The sequence below is a fragment of the Notothenia rossii genome (assembly GCF_949606895.1).
Source record: "Notothenia rossii genome assembly, chromosome: 2".
NCBI classification, from domain to species: domain Eukaryota; kingdom Metazoa; phylum Chordata; class Actinopteri; order Perciformes; family Nototheniidae; genus Notothenia; species Notothenia rossii.
Genome location: NC_136904.1, coordinates 8913382 through 8933012, shown reverse-complemented (window position 1 = coordinate 8933012; position 19631 = coordinate 8913382). Strand labels below are relative to the sequence as shown.

The 19631-nt window shown below is 41.0% G+C and overlaps 1 protein-coding gene and 1 long non-coding RNA gene across 6 annotated transcripts in view; one reads left to right on the top strand and one right to left on the bottom strand.

Moving 5' to 3' along the window:
- LOC307030739 (uncharacterized protein) overlaps nucleotides 1-19631 on the bottom strand; it is a 316946-nt gene that overhangs the window by 101231 nt on the left and 196084 nt on the right. The gene's annotated exons all lie outside the window — the stretch shown is intronic.
- The window catches only part of LOC307030741, a 193997-nt gene that overhangs the window by 137554 nt on the left and 36812 nt on the right, over nucleotides 1-19631 (top strand). For both annotated transcript variants that reach the window (XR_013805769.1, XR_013805770.1), the window contains 2 exons: nucleotides 10313-10480; nucleotides 11769-11820. This is a non-coding gene — a long non-coding RNA (uncharacterized lncRNA). The remainder of the gene's footprint in view (nucleotides 1-10312; nucleotides 10481-11768; nucleotides 11821-19631) is intronic.

The window sequence follows — 19631 nt, the reverse complement described above, 5'->3', positions numbered from 1 at the left end:
GCAAAAATCCATGTTTTTAAAAGGACAGTTGACAGTGGTCAAAAGCTTCAGGAAATTAGCAATTCAATGGATAAATAATGTGATCTTAATGTAGTTCACTTTAAAGAGGGAACTTCGTCCCCCGTCAGTCCTGTAACCGTCCACTGAGGTTGTGTCATCTTTGACTGAAGTTAGTAAGAGCTTTGCACAGAGTTGCTTCATTGAGACTGTATAATTATATTAAAATCATTACAGTACAGCTAAACATTTTAAGTATATAAAACAGTATTGTAAAAATGTGTTGTTTATTCAGGCTGATGAATTTTATTCAAACATACCTCATCATTTCAAAGTAGGCTATTGAAATTTGTATTGAAGATTCAAGTAAGAAATATGCTCCAATGCACCTGAAAAAGAACAAAAGATATCATCAGAAAATGTTTGAAGAGACACACTTTAAAAAAAAAAGGATCATATAATTTAAACTTTAAATTTTAAATAGATATGTTTTCAAGTTAAATGAAAAATGTTAATATTGCCATTGGAATTAAAAATTGCTGATCGTCTTGTTGTTGCATCAGTTAATATCAATGACAACCCAGAAAAAGCTGACCGAGAACATTCCTTATAATACTCCGTGCATTAAACACATCTCTTAGAAAAAAATTAATTGACACCGTAAAATGTTTACTTTTTGCTTTTTCAAAAAATGTCAATATCATCCCATTATATTACAAGCAATTGTCTTATATAAGAGATATTAATATTGAATACTCAATAAGCGTCATGGTCTCACTGTGGCCCTCACACATACAGTCACGTGTAGGTGTTTGTAATCATTGTTTCCATCTTAGAAAATAAAAAAATAGTCTAGTTGTTACAGAATACAAACCCTACCCATTAAAACTAGCTGGAAATATAATTGTCAATCAGAAAAAAAAAAAAAAGATTTACAGACTATGAATATTTAAACTTCTGACAAAAATAACACTGTCATATAACATACACGATATCTTTTACACTTATACACTTATTCTTTATAGATCTGCAAAGCATCCTGTATTCGATGCTATAAAGAAAGAACTCTCAAACAAATGTGTTCATAACAGCGTCTTTTCAGATCTATGGGCCCATGCATATTTTGTCTCGTCTGCGTCGAGAGTGTTGAGATTAATCCCATGTTGTTCCTATTATTGGCCTCTCCTGAGACATTATGATGTGAATGACTGTCTAAGCGCCATCAGATCCATCAATTGGATTCAAAGAAATGTTATCCATTACTCCCTCCAACCCAGCAGATGTTGAGGTTTTTGTAAGTCGAATTCCTTTATTATGTTAATACCACTGTTTTGTTGTATGCACCATTTCCATTTGAGAGGGGTGGGAAAATCATCAGATGGATTTGGCTCCCTCAATAAGAGATGTTTGACATTCAATGAGATGAGAATCATGAAAACACATTTCAATAGCAAGTGGCATATGACAATCACAACAAGAAGGCCCTTTGAGTGAACGGAAGATCACAATATCACCGTGGCACCATATTGTGTTTTTTAAGACACTGCCTTGTATACAATTCACATTGATTATATTGTTTTGAAATGTACAGGATACAAAGGGACATGTTGTGGCTGCCATGGCTTTTTTTTATATCATAAAAGCTGACAACAAAATTACAACCATATGGTCATGTAGCCTTGAAGCAACACAAGTGTGAAATATACATTTTTTCTATTGTTTTGGTATTTCAAATGCAACAGACTTACATGTTCCTAGACACATGTGGTCTTGTTTGCACACCAGGGTGTGGCAGGGAGTGTGTATACATGTGCAGTATGTGCAAAGGCAGCTAATTCTTCGCACATATGTTTCACGTTGTTCTCCTTCCCTAGGAAATTGAATTCTAACTGACATGAAGCTTTCAGTACATTTAGTAGAGGTTATCATAAACCTAATTTTGTTCAAGCAGTGGATTGTAATTTAATGGGAGATGCATATGTATAATATATGCTTCTTATTTGTGTCTGTTTGAGAGTAAGAAACTGAGTGTGTTGTGCGACCATGTGCATGTACGCTGTGTCTGGATGTTTTCAAGTGTGTGTGTGTGTGTGCGTGTGTGTGTTAGTCCCAGGCTCAGAGGCATAGCGTGGGTCTGCATGAGGGAGTGTGGTGGCAGAGCACTCCTCTGATAGGCCAGATCCAGGGTGCACTGAAGCCTTTCGCATATATATGGAATTTTTGAATATCTAAACCATTATTTAGCATCCAAATCAGTTCTGCTTGTCTGACTGATGGACAATTTCAGTGTGACCCCGGTCTTTTTGCATGTGACCTATACTGTCGGGATTCTTGCATATTGTTTGGATGTTCACGTTGACTCCTCTCCCGTTTTTCTCTTTGATCCTTTTAGCATGCTCTTTGTGTTGGAATTCATGAAATATTCATAGCTGGACTGTGGCTTTTCCATATCTTTATGTACAATTATTGGCAGGCGTCCTGTTATGTCGAGCCATCTTAATAGTAGGTATTGGGCTCGGTTAAGTGTGACTTCAGATTTTTCTGACAGTTTAGCTGCTCGCTGTTATGAATTGATAAGGCGGGGCATTATATTTGCAGATTGTGCAGCGTGGTTGCCTTTATAGCCTACCATTAATATTGATAAACGCAAATAATGTGTCTCACATGAGAGACTTAAGATCCGCTCTGCAAAATAATATTATTAAATCAGTAGGAGTGAAATTGTTGTTATTATATTTTATCTGTGTCCAATAATAGAATATATCAAATGTTTTATTAACAATTCATGCTAATAATCACCTTGGTCGTCACCTTAATGGAGTCCTGATTTGAGTATGCTGGTTGTGTCGATAATGCTAACAGGGTTAACGGTGTGTTCCTCTCCATCATGACCAGCACTATTGGCAGCAGGAGTAATTGGACGGAGGATGTCATTATCATGCCCCGCGTGCAGCCGAGGATTTGCAGGACCACAGAGGGGCCCGCGGTGTGGCCCTGTTCCCAAACACACACACACACACACACAAACACACGTACACACACACACACACACACACACACACACACACACACACACACACACACACACACACACACACACACACACACACACACACACACACACACACATGTCCTCTGGAGTTCCACATGTAAATACTGTCTATTCTCCCAGCTTTTATTAAATGTTTCTGGAGGTTTATTAATGTGCAAATGGGTGAAAGCGCTGCTCCCCCCGCGCCGGCACTACGTGTGCACAGAGGCGCAGAGCTGTTTAAGGAGAAGAGATTCACGAATCAGCCGGTGTGGAGCTAAGCCTGTGGCTCTCTCCACCAGGGAACCACTAGGAGTATTTAATTCTCCCTCTCCCCGTCCCCTCCCCTCTCTCTGTATGTGCGGATGAGACCTGTGTGTGTCTCTGCATGAGAGTCCATTACCTGCCCAACAGTCTCCATGTTTACTCATTTGTACCATTCTCCAATAAGTTCTGCCCGTGCCTCTGCAGCCACTGAATGGCAGTGAAATCGGTGCAAAATATGTGAGTGACATCCAGATACCGGTATCGTGCATTCCTGAGTTCCTGCACTCACAGGGGCATACAAATCTAAGGATAAAGGCTCCCAGGATCCAGCTATAGTCATATGAATGCAAATAGGATTAAAGTGCCAGCTTTAGAGGCTGATATACAATTCACAGCTCTTATAGGAGTGTGGTTGCAGCCAGACCCCGAACACCATCCTCTGCTCCTGGAAATGAGAATATGTTTATGAAGATGGCTCTCATGTCCCCACCACCCCCACACTCTGTTCCCCCCCACCTCTTGAAATGACTGTGATTAGCAGCAGGGAGGCCCCTCTCATTAGCATTCACCATCTCATCTTTCAGGTGTTTTTCAGTCAATATTAGTTTGATCTTTGTCTGGGGGATAAATGATTGGCTTGATGTAGGGTGCATTTGTTTTTACAAACCCAACAGAGTGAACTACAAAGGGCTTTTCATTCAGGTTTAGACAGCACTCGAAAGGCTTTTTTTCCCTCCTCTTTTTTCACTTGGCTGATTTAACAAGCGTTTAAACCGACTGATCTAAAACAAAAAAAAAGAGAGCAATGTGTTTCATGCTGCGGCTGGTTCTTTCTGTTTCACAAAATAGTTAGTGAGTGCAGTCAGGGCCTCTGTGTCCATAACCTCTCAATGACTGTTGATCGCAGTAAATACTACTTGACGTTTGGCTGCCGTTTTTCATGTCGGGGGAGAGAATAACAAGAGCCATTCTGCTTCATATATTTTCACTCATTAGGTTTTCTTTGAGCAACTAAGCCTCGTCTTCCTCCCTCTCTGCCTTGCTTTTCCTCCCCCCCCCCCCCCCCCCCCCGCCCTGTACTCGGGGCTCTGTCAAAACCAGGGTCTGCTTTATCTCCATCCATGAAGTTAAGAAAGCTGGCAAAGCTGTAAATTTGGACGCCCTTCGTTAGAGGAGCTCCCCCGGCTGTAATTCATCTCAATCCTCAGCGGTCTTTAGTTCCCTTTCAGAGGCTGTAAAGCACTGCCTAACACTCACTGGGAGCTGGGGGAGACAGGGGGGTGCACAGAGGGCCCAGGGGTTACCAGAGAGGGGCTCGTGTTTGAGGGGACAGGGTTGTGTGACACATGGGGGTCAGGTGACAGACCTGCAGATGATATATGGACGCTCCTGTGACACCGTGCTAACAAGACTGGTTTTTACAATGGGTTTCATTTCCCCCCGTTTCGCCTTCCCTTTCCCAGTCTGCTTTTCCCTCTATCTCTCCTTCGGTTTCAATCATCACTTGTTGGGATTTTGGATCCTTTTAAAACGTTTGCCTGTGACAGAGGGGATACATTAGAGTTAAATTGTCCGGGAGAATTTGGAAAGTTCAATCTTGTAAATAGCAAAAGCAAAAAATAAAGAGCGAGAATTGTGTTTTTAAAACTGAAAGCATCCATTCTGAAAGTCTTATTTGTAGTGTGAAAGGAAAGCCTCCATATTGAATAATCAAATGTTGCATTAATTACCTTTTTATAAGGAATGGTCTAAGGTCGCTCTTTAAACTCAGTCGTTTTTAATAACGCTTTGTAATCTTACACTCATTATCAATTTATAGGACAATGGTTTCACTTTTAAAATCCGTCGGATTAAATTGCTCGTAAAGTCCGCTGAATGGATTATGGCTCGTTATACCTTATGGAACATGGCCAGGAGGACGTGACGGGGTCATAGGGGTGAAAGCACCCGTCGTATAGTTATGATCATATGAAATCCCGGATCAGCTTTAGCGTAAATCACAGTATAAATCTTTGGAAAACAAAACCCACCACTTTCAAATTCCACAGCCCTTACACACACATCAAATATCACACTCTGCTTTATAACTCACACGTAAAGGTCAAGTAGTCGGCGCATACAGGTGGCTGCAATATGTTTTGAAACAGAAGCTTTAAGCTAATTTACTTTATGAGGAGATGGCCAGGCACGTATGCGTGTGCGATCAGAGTGTGAACTTTGTGTAGCTATGTTCTCTATTTTAGTAGGCTGGGGATGAACATGCAGTAAAACCCATATTGGCTTGATGGCAGCCAGGCTTTATTTAGGGACGTGCCTCTGGAGGAGATATAGAGCGAGCCGTGTCCATGAGGGAGCAGTTTGTTTGAGGACTCATCTGATGGGGAGTCAGGGAAACAGGTGGGGGAGGAAGAGTGTGTGTTTCTGGGCATGGGGGTGCGAGGGTTTAGAAATAGCACTCTTAGCTAGCTCCTTACGTCCCAACTATCCACCCACTGCCGCCATGCAGCCAACAAGGGAAGAAGAGCTCAGATCTGATTGCAAGGCAAACATGGCATCTCTCCGCTGATCCCTCTGTAAACCTTTTCTGAAGCAGGGGGAAATGGAAAGGCTGTGAATGTCTAATGAGTTCATTATGACAATGCAGGAAACAGTCAGCTGCTCACAGACCAATTAAGTCCCATTTCCAATACACACAGGTACTGTTTTCCTGTTGTCTATGGATCTTGTCAGACTGCTGTGTGTGTGTGTGTGTGTGTGTGTGTGTGTGTGTGTGTGTGTGTGTGTGTGTGTGTGTGTGTGTGTGTGTGTGTGTGTGTGTGTGTGTGTGTGTGTGTGTGTGTGTGTGTGTGTGTGTGTGTGTGTGTGTGTGTGTGTGTGTGTGTGTGTGTGTGTGTGTGTGTGTGTGTGTGTGTGTGTGTGTGTGTGTGTGTGTGTGTGTGTTAGCTAATAGCTCAAAGAGTTAAATGTTAAATGTCCTTGTTGGTTAGTTGGCTTCATGTTTTTATTGTACCGGCAACATCTGGGTCCACATTTGTGAGGTTAAAAGAGAGGGCTGCTGCTTTAGGTCAAATCCTAAAAATAGGACAGTCTTCAGAAGCTGTGCCACAGGCAGCCAGGAAATGCTTTGATTTCTCTTCCCCCTGTTTAAAAAAAATTCATAAGAATATTCAATAAAGCCTCTGGATCTGGCAAACAGGTGGCAGAGCTTAGGTTTTTCCCCACAGTGCTAAAGCAAACTTCCCCCTCCATATTTTAGCATCACAAAGTCTTGTAACACATGCAAAATACTGCTCTTCTTTCACTTGCTGTATAAAGTGAAAACAGTGCATCTCATTTTTGCTCTGTTGAAATGGAAGAATGTCTGAAACCATTGCTGGTAATGAAACAAATAGTTTATTTCCTTTGTTTTCTTATTCAAAAGTGTTAGCAGGGCAAATGAGGTGTTTATGTGGCCTACAATAGGGGACTCAGGGTCGCTGCACTTCAGTGTGTGTATTAACGTGTGTGTTTGTGAGTATGTGACGCACATTGTGGCCCGTCTAAGTAACCTGAAGCCAGGCTTTAGGGCCCACCTGTCTCTAGTTGTGGACAGACGAGGCATGGCTGCCAGGCGTTCCATTCATCTGTATTGCTAATGCTAAAACTAATGCTAACATTAGTGCTAACATTAGCTACTGTTCTTGTTTCACTCTGTCAGCCTCATGCCATTCCCCTGGGCCGAGCCAAAAATGGGAGACTGATGGCCAACGTATGCAGATGGCCTTGCTCGAAACATTCATTATATTATTGGCTGCAAATAAACTAAATAACATGTGTATTTATATATAAAGTGATGGTTATTAAACAGTTGTTAAATGTGTTATGTCATACTTTATTAATCGTTATTGGGGATATTATTGAATCATTCTTTATTGAAACTATTAATCGAAGGGCATGCATTGTTCATTGCAGAGAGACAACCTTTAAGTCAAGTGCTTTGGCCAAGGGCAAAGTCAGAGTTATTCTAATGGCTCAAGTAACATGGGTATCTTAGGGTAACCCACGTGAATGATGGGGGACAGCATGCTCCACACAATTGGCCCTGGTGATGTTTGAACCCAAGACCTTTATGTTGTGAAGTGATACTGCTTATCATTAAGCCCCCATGCAGGAGGAACACTTAAACCTACAATAATAGATTTACTGGGCCACACAGGGCCAAGTAAACAAGTTGTGAACACAACATTGACACATCATCACCTTTTAAGTTGATTCAGCTAAATGCTTATAACGACATTCTGCAGTTATTTAGCAACACTATCATTCATTTGGAGTCGTGTTTTTGGCATTCGAATGGATGTTGGTCGAATTTCGACTCTTTTGGCTCAGTTTTTGGTCTCCACCAACTGCAGAGTTGAACATCTGGTGCAATGATACCGCTTAGCATTATAATAGTTAGCATATTACATGTCACTTGTTAGATGCTTTTATCCAAAGCGACTTACTAGACCCTCCAGAAAAACGCAGGCTAAATTCCTTGATTATGCGATTAAACATGCGGGGGTTTATGTGATTTTATGCGGTGAAATTGCGGGAAGTTGCGAAATATGCTGAAAGTTGCGAAATATGCTAAATATGCGGGGGAAAAGAATAACAAAATGTTTTAAATATTGGGCTTTCTTATTTATTCTCTCTCACACACAACCTGCCACTAACGTTAAACCCCTTTACTATTCAATTAAACACATTCAATGTTTATTTATTGTAAAAGCAATTGGGCTATTTTAATCTCAAACACACACACACACACGCACACACACACACACACACACACACACACACACACACACACACACACACACACACACACACACACACACACACACACACACACACACACACACACACACACACACTTCTCCGCCTCATTCTGTTTTCATTTACTCGTTCGTTATCTGACCAGCTTCAATCTTGTAGGCTACTCACTTCGTTTCTTGTAGCCCTGGAAAGGGTTTTGGAGGTTGATGCCTCGGTGAATGTGAGTTGTTTGGCTTTCTTGTCCGCAGCAGCAGAAAGCATTTTCGAATGTTTGAATGAATGAAAGTGGGTCGTCACCGTCGTTTTTCTCTTATGCTCCAACACACAGTTGCACGGGGTGCAGAATAGTTTCCCCCCACTTTTTGCCCGGTCTTTAGTAGAAATGTTCGTCGGTAAATGAGATGGATTAGATTTTTTCATCTTGGTGTTTTCTCTATCGTGTGAGCTCCACACGTTCACTCTATACAGTGTTGTTTACATTCTGTGATGCGCGAGCTGATGACGTCACGTCAAGACGAGTTAACTTTTTTTTTTCTCAACTTTGTGTGGAAAAATGCGGGGATTATGCGGCCTTTTAAAAATCTGCGCCATTTTGCTGATTATGCGATCGCTGAATCGCATTTTTCTGGAGGGCCTAACTTACATACTCAATATTGTGGGCAATCCCCCACAGGGGCAATTTGGGTTGAAGTGTCTTGCCCAGGAACACGACATGCTGACTGCAGTGGGGTTTGAACCTGTGACCCCCTGATCCGAACACCAACGCTCAACCCACTGCACCACACGCATATGAATAAATACATCTTGCTGCTTTTTTGGCTTTGATTGTATTTGTTTTCGAGTGGTTTTGGTTATCAGCTTAGATCACAATTATGAATAGGAAGTCTATAGTAGTATATATGTTAAAAGGTCATTAAAATTATGGTTACAATGCCATCTAATTAAGTTTTAACGTAGGCATACTTTCCAAAGAGAAAACCCAATGCAACAGTCTCAGTTGTTTCCCTGAATGGTAATTGTGACTTAACTAGGGTTAAAAACACAAGGTCTTATCTGTTTATGTGGGGATTTGCCAAATGAAGTGTTCAGTGCAACAACATGTGCTTTCATTTGCCTGGAAAATGGGTTGCATAGTGAGATCCATGGTCATGTCTAAGAGTGTTACTTTAGCTTGTTCAGTTTTTTTTCCTTTGTAATTACAGCGTGTTTTCTTTTGGCAACATGCATCCTGGAATTAGCAAATGAATGTTTTAACCCTGGTGAACTTCCACAGTGTTTTATGCAATCCCGTCCCCATTACATCCCATGGCTTTGGAAATGAACACAGCCACTAATGACCTTTAGCATCACTGGCAGATTTTAAGTGTGATCAGTTAGTATATGTTTAAACGTGTTGTCCTGCGCCTCAGGAGATTACAGTAACGATACCAATTAGCCCAATCTCATTAGCCAGCTGAAACTCCACGGAGTCACACAAATTAAGGATCCTCTCTAATCTGACAGTCCTAGAAGTGCTCCGTGCCCTCTGTGTGTGCGTGTGTGTGAAATAATGTAAAATAGAGACAAAGAGTGTGGTCTTTCATTTTGTGAACTGTGGGTTTATGTATGACCTGTTAAATCTCAATGTGTATGTGGGGGGTGTGTGCATGCAAGTGTGTAAAGCTATAAGCTTAATTACCAGTCAAGGATCAGACACAGCTTCTATATTTACTCCCTCCCTGCTTGTACACACACACAGACACACACACACACACACACACACACACACACACACACACACACACACACACACACACACACACACACACACACACACACACACACACACGGAAAGCACCAACTTTCATGTGTTTGTTTGGACATGTTCACCGCCTCATTATTAATTTATGAATTCTTGAAAGATGGAGGCTGCGCTCAATCTCAGGTTTAAAAGCTTCATGTTTTCCCCTCTCTCTGACACACAAACAAACACTTGCTCAATCCATATATTTATGTTTTTAAAAACATTAAGGGGAAAAGTCATAACATTTTAATGGAAATACACATTTTCTATGCACGCTATACATAAATACTGTGATATTAATAGGTTACGTTAATGCTAATTTTTGCCTTTTCATTTTAAAATGTTTTGTATATCTTTACATCTTAATACATGTATAATAATGTATTTCTTTCCCTCTCTGTCTCCCCCCCCCTTTCTCTCTGTTTTTCTCTCTGCAGGCCCACATCTGATTAGTGTCTATTAAAGATCAGAGGGGTGAGGAGGAAGTGCCCTGCTGATCTGGGTGCTGAGTGCTGTGTTATCTTTGGAGGAGTTTGGCCGCCCCGCTGGCACCCCACAGTACCTTATTACTGTGTTACTGAGTACATTAGAGCCCCTCAGAACAGGTTAGTTAGGAACTGAAGCAACACAGATAATCTGCTCCTGAAGGGGAGCGTTTAGCTTAAATATGGATGATTCATTTGGGAAAACAATAGATAGTTCCTACACTGTAATGTAATCTGATTACATATGATATGCAAAAGAAAAAAGTCAGCTTCACTCAAGAGTTAACTTATTGTTTTGCAACACAGAATGTATGTGCTGTTTGTGTATTTGTATTGCAAAGCTTTCAAATGTAATTATTTGTTGGGGTGTATTTATACATCTGACAATCAGTCAGTGCTTTCTCTGGGGATTTATAGACCTTTAACCCTAACGTTTCGCCCAAACCTCACCCCATAGTAGCATGTATGTAAACCTGACACTCTTATGTGTTAGTTAGTCAAACAGTACTGACGTAAGTGTTCATTGGGGTGATGAGCTTCGTCAGTCGACCACTGTTGCAGAATGTTGCAAACACATTCATTTGATATCACATATGTAACACATTGAGATTACTGTCCTTAATAATTGTAGATTTGCAAGAACCAAATCCCATCCTTTTACTTCTTGAGTCTATTAGGTATAGAGCAAAGTTCAGTTGATATTAAATTCAATTATAACAATGTTTTTTAATCAATGACACAAGTGCTGTTGATCTTTTCATCTCAGTGTGTATTTGATCTGGTGTCATTTGTCTGGAGATTAGAAAAGTGTTTGTTTTCCCTGATGCTTTTTCACTTTTACTGACATGACATTAAATTACACTGCTGTAGAAACCGTTATAATGTACTGTATAAGGAAGCTTACGCCACTCCAGTAAGTCCCACTAATGCCATTTAACCCTGTGTTTCCCCTGCTCTCATGCTTGGTCTCATTAGGTCAGGATTAACAGGGGATTACTGTAGCCATGGGCTACTTGCTCTTTAACACTAATATCTCAGAGAGATGCTCCATAATTTCATTTTGAACACCTCAAATGACTTGAAACAGGCGGGGGTATCTGGGCCTTGGCAGCTAATCAAAGAAAATAACTCGGGGATGGCTTTGATAGCAGAGCACTTTCCACTCTCTCCTTCGCAGAAGCCATGTTTATTTATTGTCCTCGGAGGCAGGAAATTAAAGCTGGCGTGTTTAGTGTAATTGGTCATTTTGTGTTATTCACATATCATCAGGCCTCAGCAGATTAACACTACCTGTTATTGCAGAAAATAATTTCTCTGAGCCGTATGACTTGAGGGATAAAGGGTATAATTCTGTCTTCACATTCACTCTCATTTCTTTTTTTTTTTCTCCCCTTCGCTTTATTTACAGCTTGGATTTCCAGGCCAGAGGTGGAGGATGAGTGAACACAAGGGCTCACAAGGTGTGTATAAAAGAATGTGTGTGTGTCATTGTGTGTATGAGACAGACACATCAAACTGAATTGACGAAACACACAGGCCACTCGCTTCAAGGCCCTGTGACAATCATGACATCAAATCGGAGAATTCTACGACACACACACACACACACACACACACACACACACACACACACACACACACACACACACACACACACACAGCTGCTGTCACACAGGCTCAATATCCTGTTTTCAGGAAACCTTTTTGGTGTTGTTGTAGTTGCAGTTGCTGCAGCAGCTGTTGCTGTTTGTGCCGTTGTTTTGGTTGAGATCTGTTTCCGAAAAGAACTGAGCAACTTCCACAAAATGTCTACGATTGATCACCACATTCTGCCATCATATTCTGTCACCTCATCCACTCGGAGAAAATCAAAAACACTTTGCTTTCAAAATTCTCAAATATGGAGAACAGTGTCGGGAAGTAAATTGGCATCTTTTTGGTTTGTTTGTGTGCCTTATAACTGTACCTAACAGCCACCAGGCCACAAGACAACAGACGAGTGATTTCAGTTACACATCTGAAGTCAAGCCGCGATATAACACTGCCTGCCAAAATGACACTCAAGTGAGCTGTAATGACTACATTGTTTTTACCGCCTCTCTCTCCACCCTTCTTCTAAGCAGCAGGCAAACGCAGCTATCGTAAGCTAGCGGCACACCGAAGTGTGTGCTCTGAGAACTTAAGGAGTTTTGAAAGTTAAAAGGGGGCTTTTCTTCTCCCTGATCCTGTTGTGATGTTTCCCTGGCTGTCTTCCGTGTTGGAGTGCACTAGACGATGCTATTATGTTAGAGGTAAAGTAATATGACTGTGACAGGCTTCAGTATCCATTTGAAAAGCGCGTTTGGAAGACAGCCTTGTGTAGTGCAACGCCTTCCTTTAAGAAATGCACTTTTCCCTCATGCACACTTTCAAGAATCTTGTTAAACACAAAAGGAGCAGCACCTGCTTCTGTGGGACGGAGTTGGGGGAAAAAAGAGAAAAAAAACTTTAAAAAAAATTATAAATGTGCTTGCCAGGTATATGAATGTCGAGTCGAATTTGGTGCAAAGCCTGAAACAGTGCAGTTAAAGAGCTTAAAGGCTGACCTTGAAAAGTCTGCCGTCAGAATCGTGTTAGTAGACCTGCTTCTCGCCTGTCAAGGTACGGTAGAATCACGACATTGTTTATTCACTTTGATTTGTCAGGGATGCATGCAAGAGTATTGACAAAAGATCTCTCCTCGCTGCAGCTCCTGTATTCCCGTCTTGCCGTCACTGAGCCCGGTGCCATGTGCCCCACTCGTGCCCTTGCGTGGGCCTCCATTGATACCCCTCCCCTTAATTATGTACCTCTGCTAGTGGCACTTAGGGAAACATTGATGAAATGTTTTATTTTAAGGGTCAGCGCCGCCCATTAGAATTAGCGCCAACATTGGCTAAGGCGTTTGTCATGCGTGTCACACACCGCTCTCTTCTCCAGTCCTGCCTCCCCCCCCCCCCCCCCCCCCCCCATGTGCTCTCCATCTGGGGGGGGGGTGTTGGCAGTGGTGGTGAAGCAGTTGATGGGGGGTGCTGTCCATGCGGGGGCTGTGGTCCTCTCAGTGTGGCACATCAAACTCTATAAAGGGAATCATTTATGTGCCACTCCCTATTACTGAACAGCATGGAGACAGCTAATGAGGGCCAAGGCAAAAGGAATATATCCACCACTTTGCTGTTAGACAGACACTGGCAGGGAAAGAAAACCAGGAGTCTTCGGGGAATCATTGTTTTCAGGAAAAAAAAAAAAAGGGGGAGAACAAAAGGAATGTGTGTGTGCGCGTGTGTGTTTTTCTCACACCCACTTCATCTACCGGCTTATTTATTTATTTATTTCTTCACCCGCTAGCGTAAGCTACGGTAACAGCTCGAGGTGAAGATTCTGCAAAACACACAACGTTTTGCGCGTGCTGCATGTGCGCTTTTTCGTTCTCCCTGCCGGTGAATTTATGATTGGTGACTATGGGAGTCGATATGGATGTGTTAATGTGTATATAAATGTATATCATGGATGTGTGTGCTAATGGACACCCAGGTATAAACATGTATGTTTGCGGTGCATGCGCACACGTGCACATGTACGTGAATCGGCGCACGCACACAGGGGTCTAGTGGTGCTGATAAAAAGGTAGCTGTGACATTTCCAATTTGCCATGCACCAGCCCACTCCATTTTCTTCCCTGCTGCCTCTTACATGGTAGAGTAAGCCTCTAGGATTGACAATAATTACAGCCTGCATAAAATGAAGAGGGTAATATGAACACAGCTTTGCCATAATTGCCTTTTCATTATTTGCTAACAGTGAGCTATTCAGTCATAAGAAAGAGATTGCATAGTAATTGGCTGACAATGGGAGGCTGAGGCTCTGTTCAGAGGCTGTGGTAATTTTTGTGTTGCTGTGAAGGTTTTTTGAGGGGCTTTTTTTATTTAAAATCTGAAGCATTAAACTGTAATTTAAAACTACAATTTCCAGCATGAATGAAAATCTGGGTATTAACATGAGCTCCTATTTAGAGTGGAACATCCTATTAGCAGTATTAGCACTATTTGGTAACTTTCCATATGGGCCGCCTCTCAGCCCAAATGGGATTTGAGACAGCTTTGTTTCTCCCTCAGTCAGTCTCGCACATCAACAACACAAGGTTGTTTACACTGCTGGAAATGTCCTGTGTGTATATGCAAGTGTGTTTGTGGTAATTGAGGGTTAGGAAAAAAGTTTGACAGTATGCAACACACAAACGCTCATTCAAACAGAATCGGGATGCAGTTGCTCATACACACTCTACACAAGCAAACGTGCACACGATACACACATCGAAATGTTGTTGTGTTTTCATTGAGGAATAAGTGGACAGAAAATATATTATAATATATTATGAGACACACACTTACACACCCAGGCAATATGTGAAGAGATGTGCCAAACGTCTGATTATGTTTTTCAAAGCAATCCATCTCATATATTACATCACAAAGGGTTTGCTGCATTGCAATGGGAGTCCTAATGTTCATTTGGCTAAACAGGATCTTGAGGTTGTGCCTCAGCCACTGGAGATACAATTTGATATCAAGGACGTTGAAACAAGAGAAGAAGAGTATGTTCTGTGTGTTTGTCTCTAAGTGTGTGTGTGTGGGGACAGGACAATGCACCAGTGATCATCTCAAATAAATACAATTCTGGTCATCTCATATCATTCCTGCTTTGGATTATTTACTCTCACACACACCTGGAACACTCATGAGCATGAATAATTGTTTTATCCATAACTCATCTTCCAAACATGGAGCGTTTATGTTGAAATGCCAAAACCTGCTTAAAATGTCACGAGTAACATCATTCTGTAAAGAGCAGACACGAATTGCTTTGTCTTTCTACAAAAACTAAACAATGAGCTGCAATTCAACTGTTTGAAGAAGAAGAAGATTGAACTTATTGTCATTACGTAGTACAGGTACTATGTAATGAAATTGTTTCTCTGCATTTGAGCCATCCTAGTGTTAGGAGCAGTGGGCTGCCATTATGTACAGCGCCCGGGGAGCAGTGTAGGGAACGGTGCCTTGCTCAGGGACACCTCGGTAGCACTTGGTCTTTCCGGGACTTGAACTGGTGACCTTCCAGTTGCCAAGCCAACTCCCTATCGACTTCGCCACCACCGCCCTATCCATGCTCAAAACATTAATGATTTGAATACATACCACTTTAAAAATGCTTAATTTGTAAGTGATATAATTAAATGATTGACCACAAACATATATACATGTATTCCCATACTTAGTGCGATCCTGTTACATATGTTCCTAATTAACCTTGCCCTGTCCACTCAGAGGATATTAGACATTAGCATGACAGCAAGCTTTCAGCACATTGTTGCTAAATGGACAGGAGAGAAATGAATACGACAAGATGCTGTAAAGAGAAAGGGAGAGGGAGAACGGTTTGGTTTTGGATCTGAAAGACTGAAATTCCTGTGAAATGGTCGTTTGTGGTCGAGCCAGGTCGAGCCTGCCTATTCTTTATTTTGGAACAAGCCTGGTTGGCACGAGACGACTCAACACTCCTCTGCCTCTCCTCTTTACAGACACCTCCTCTCACTCAGACCCTATTCTTCACTGTAGCTAACAAACCCTCCAGTCAATCAATATTTATCTTATATAGTGTGCCGCTCCTCAGTAGCCATAATCGTTTATCTCAAGTGCTTGCATGAGTGAGAAATAAATTACATTTACAGTGCTATCATTGAGGGCCTGATGTTTCCCAGGCATTAGTGGATATTTAGAGATGGCCAAACGTGGTAGGACATTAAAGAACAAGGCTGAAGGAGATTGATTAGATGAGCAAACAACAGGCCAAGCAGATGTAGAGAGTAAGTGGAGGTTAATATGATTGCTGAACTGAAGAATTATCCATCTAAGTCACTTAAGCTAATATTGACTCTTTAAGTTTTTACTTTAGTTAAAAATAAGTGATGTAATTCACTCAGGGTGGCGTCCAGTCCGATTCAGCTGCTTGAATTGTTTTTTAAGTGTATTAAGTTTTTCATAAAGTGATATGAAATTGATTCTAGGGTAGTAACTCGCCACAGTCAAAGGCACCTTTGCTTGTTTTTAGACACATCACTGACACAAATACAACATGCAGGTTTGAGATGTGTGTGGAAATGATATTTGCTAGAATAATGAAACATCAGTAGCAGGCTTATTGGTTTTAAACATACTAGGAATTTGCTTTGGTGTATAAAGGTGCATACGTGAACACGGTTCAACGAAATAGGTTGTAAAGAAATGAGCAAAAAATGTAAATATAATGCTATTAGAAAACTTACATTTAAATCAAGAAAAATAAATATAAATAAACACAAAAGTATGGACGTAATGAAAAATGACTCTAAATTCTGATATGCTGCACACATTTGACTTTTTAAAGTTGATAAGCTGTGCAAATAAATGTGCAAACTATAGACAGGAAAGTGTTTGAATAACAATATTCAACAGTATTTGTTATTAAACTGAAGTGAAGCAGCTTGAAAACAAGTGAGATTAATTAGTTAGCCAATCTCGTGTGCTTTATTCAAAGATCAATATCAGATTCTAACTCTGGATTTTTGTAAACATCTATTTCACATTGATAATATTGCCAGTAACTTTCCGTCCATCCTTTTGCCCCCCCCCCCCTGTGATCGTAGTGTTGGTACAGCAGCCAGCCAGGTGCTCTATGTGTTTGAGGTGCAACTTGGTGTCATAATTATCTTACACAACGGGGCTGCTGCTCTTATTAGTAATTAGCTCCTACCAAAACTGATTGGTATGGGTTCCTCCGCTCATCCCTTTTAATGTTTAAACATTTACTTTGTGCTTGAAGGATTTGTTTGTATATATCTCGTGTGTGATGAGCGCTTTTCAAGTAATTGGCTCCTAGGGGACAACACTTTCTAACAGTTAAAGAATAATTACAGCCCTGTGAAATGTTAAACTGCCCGACTGTCTTTTCGCAGGGGCTTAATTGCGTGCAACAAGTGAGGCAGGCTTTTCATTTTGTTCCATCACAGGAACGGACTGAACTCTCACGGAAACACACAGACATTTTGTCGAGTCGTAAATAGCTTCTCATATGGTAATTTCGTAGGACACCAAAGCAGTTTGAAAGGCGTAGCTCTCATTGAAAGCGATGCCGCTAGCTTGTTTTTTGTTTTTTTCATGTTGTGGAAAGGGGAAGCGAGGGCTGGGTGTCTGTGTTTTTATGCTCTAATGGACTTTTGCATATATTCATTATAAGAGAATCCTTAAAGAGGGAAAGACAGCATAAAATAGCTAGAATTACTGGGCTCATGCTGCCGCGGATGCATGGATGAAAGGGTTTGTTTATAGCTGTCCATTGTTGATACTTAGAAAATATTATTTACACTATCACATTTAAATGTTATATATAATATTTATTATGGAGCTATTTTTTTTTGCGATCCTGGTTGTTTATACAAAAAAATACATTCCCTAAAAGACCAATAATAATGGAATATCATTTAACTTGATTTATTTATGTATATATGATAAACAATAACTCAGTTCTGTACAAAAAAAAAGCCCTTTAGTTTGTGGGTGCAATTGCATATATGCTTATTTTTCTAAAATGTTCTTGGTTTTCATTATTTTTTTATCAGTTTCAATACAATGTGTGCTGCAACTTCTACATATTTGTATTTTGTAAACACATTTTCCATTAAAAAGAAGACAATGGAAGGAGAGAAAATGTAATTTAGACACATAATATTATTCTGTGATTATTATGTGGGATATTCACAATTCAAGATAAATGACGGGGGTCTTTGAAGCCCCTAGGGCGCGATAGGTCAACCCATAGGTTATATTTTCACACTTGCATAAAGTGGAGATTATTCAGATAAGCTGTCACTTCATAGCAACAATGAATATGAATCGAGCCATATATTTTCATATATTGTGTGATTGTGATTCATTGAATTCCATATATAAGTGCTGCCATACCTTGAACCTTGTTTTTTGACTATGGCATTGCTTAAATGTCAGTCCAAGAAACTAACAAGACATGAAATGTAATGACCCTTTTTTTTGCGTACAACACATACGCATAAACACAACTCTGCCCTCGTTGCTAACACTCACCAACATGTAGTCACCGTGTATGAATACCTACTTTTCCATACACGCTGTCACTCAACATGCTAATGATTTCATGTTTCGTATGCATACATGTTTTCCCCTCTGTGTTCTGAAATAGTGTGTTTTTATTGATTTTGATCCAGAGGGTTCCTGGCTAAATGCACCATTGATTTAAGAGGAGTGGATGGGCGCTGTGGTGTGCATGCCTCACATTCCTTCCTGAAATACAGTCCTGCTTCGCTCCTCGCTGGGGAGGCAGGTCTCACTACAGATGCATTGAAGGCTTTGGGTCGGGCGGTTTGGAGCACACTGACCCTCCCGTATGGTCCTCATCACGCCCCATCCTGCCTCTTTTATAGGTTCCCCGCTGTTCTTTTGTGAGGCTGATGAGTGTTGGGATTAGGTTTGCTTTACAGGTATCCATCATCTCGCAGCTCCTAATAACCCAGTGTGACTAAAGCCATTCCTTTCCCCAGTTGGATTGCCAGGGTAATATAATGCATTCAAGTGAATTGCACTGGGCTCCGTTTGGCAATGCTGGCATGCATTGTGCCCCAGTGGGCCCTTTGTAAATAAAATGTTATTACACGCCTGGATATTTCATGCCCTGTGTGCACATAGGCTCATTGGTGCCATACTTCCACGAGATCACACGCAGATGTTAATCAGAGATTAACACACACACCCAACACAGGACTCAATCAGCCTCTCAATTGCCATGCTCCTAACACACTGATTAAGAGAAGAGGCTCCCATGCAGAACTCTCCTCTAGCTTTTTACTCAGGGATCTTAGGTGCAGATAATAATTTTCTTAATTAGTGGATAGGCGTTTGATGCAGTGAGGTATGTGTTGTTCTGCTGCAGATGTGATGTTACGGAAACATTTTGTAATGTTTAATTTTCTCCCCTTCTGGTATTTTCTGACTAATTACGGAGGTGTATGGACGTGAAGCATATGAGTTTGCTGATTCAGACTGCCAAAGAAATAAGATAATTTGATTTATCTGCGCCAGTCTGTTTGTCTCAGTCTCCAATTCATTTACTTGATGCTCAGATTATCAGGTTACAGGGAAAAGCAGATAGTCTTATATGTTTCCGTACATCTCTCAGAGTTTGTAGT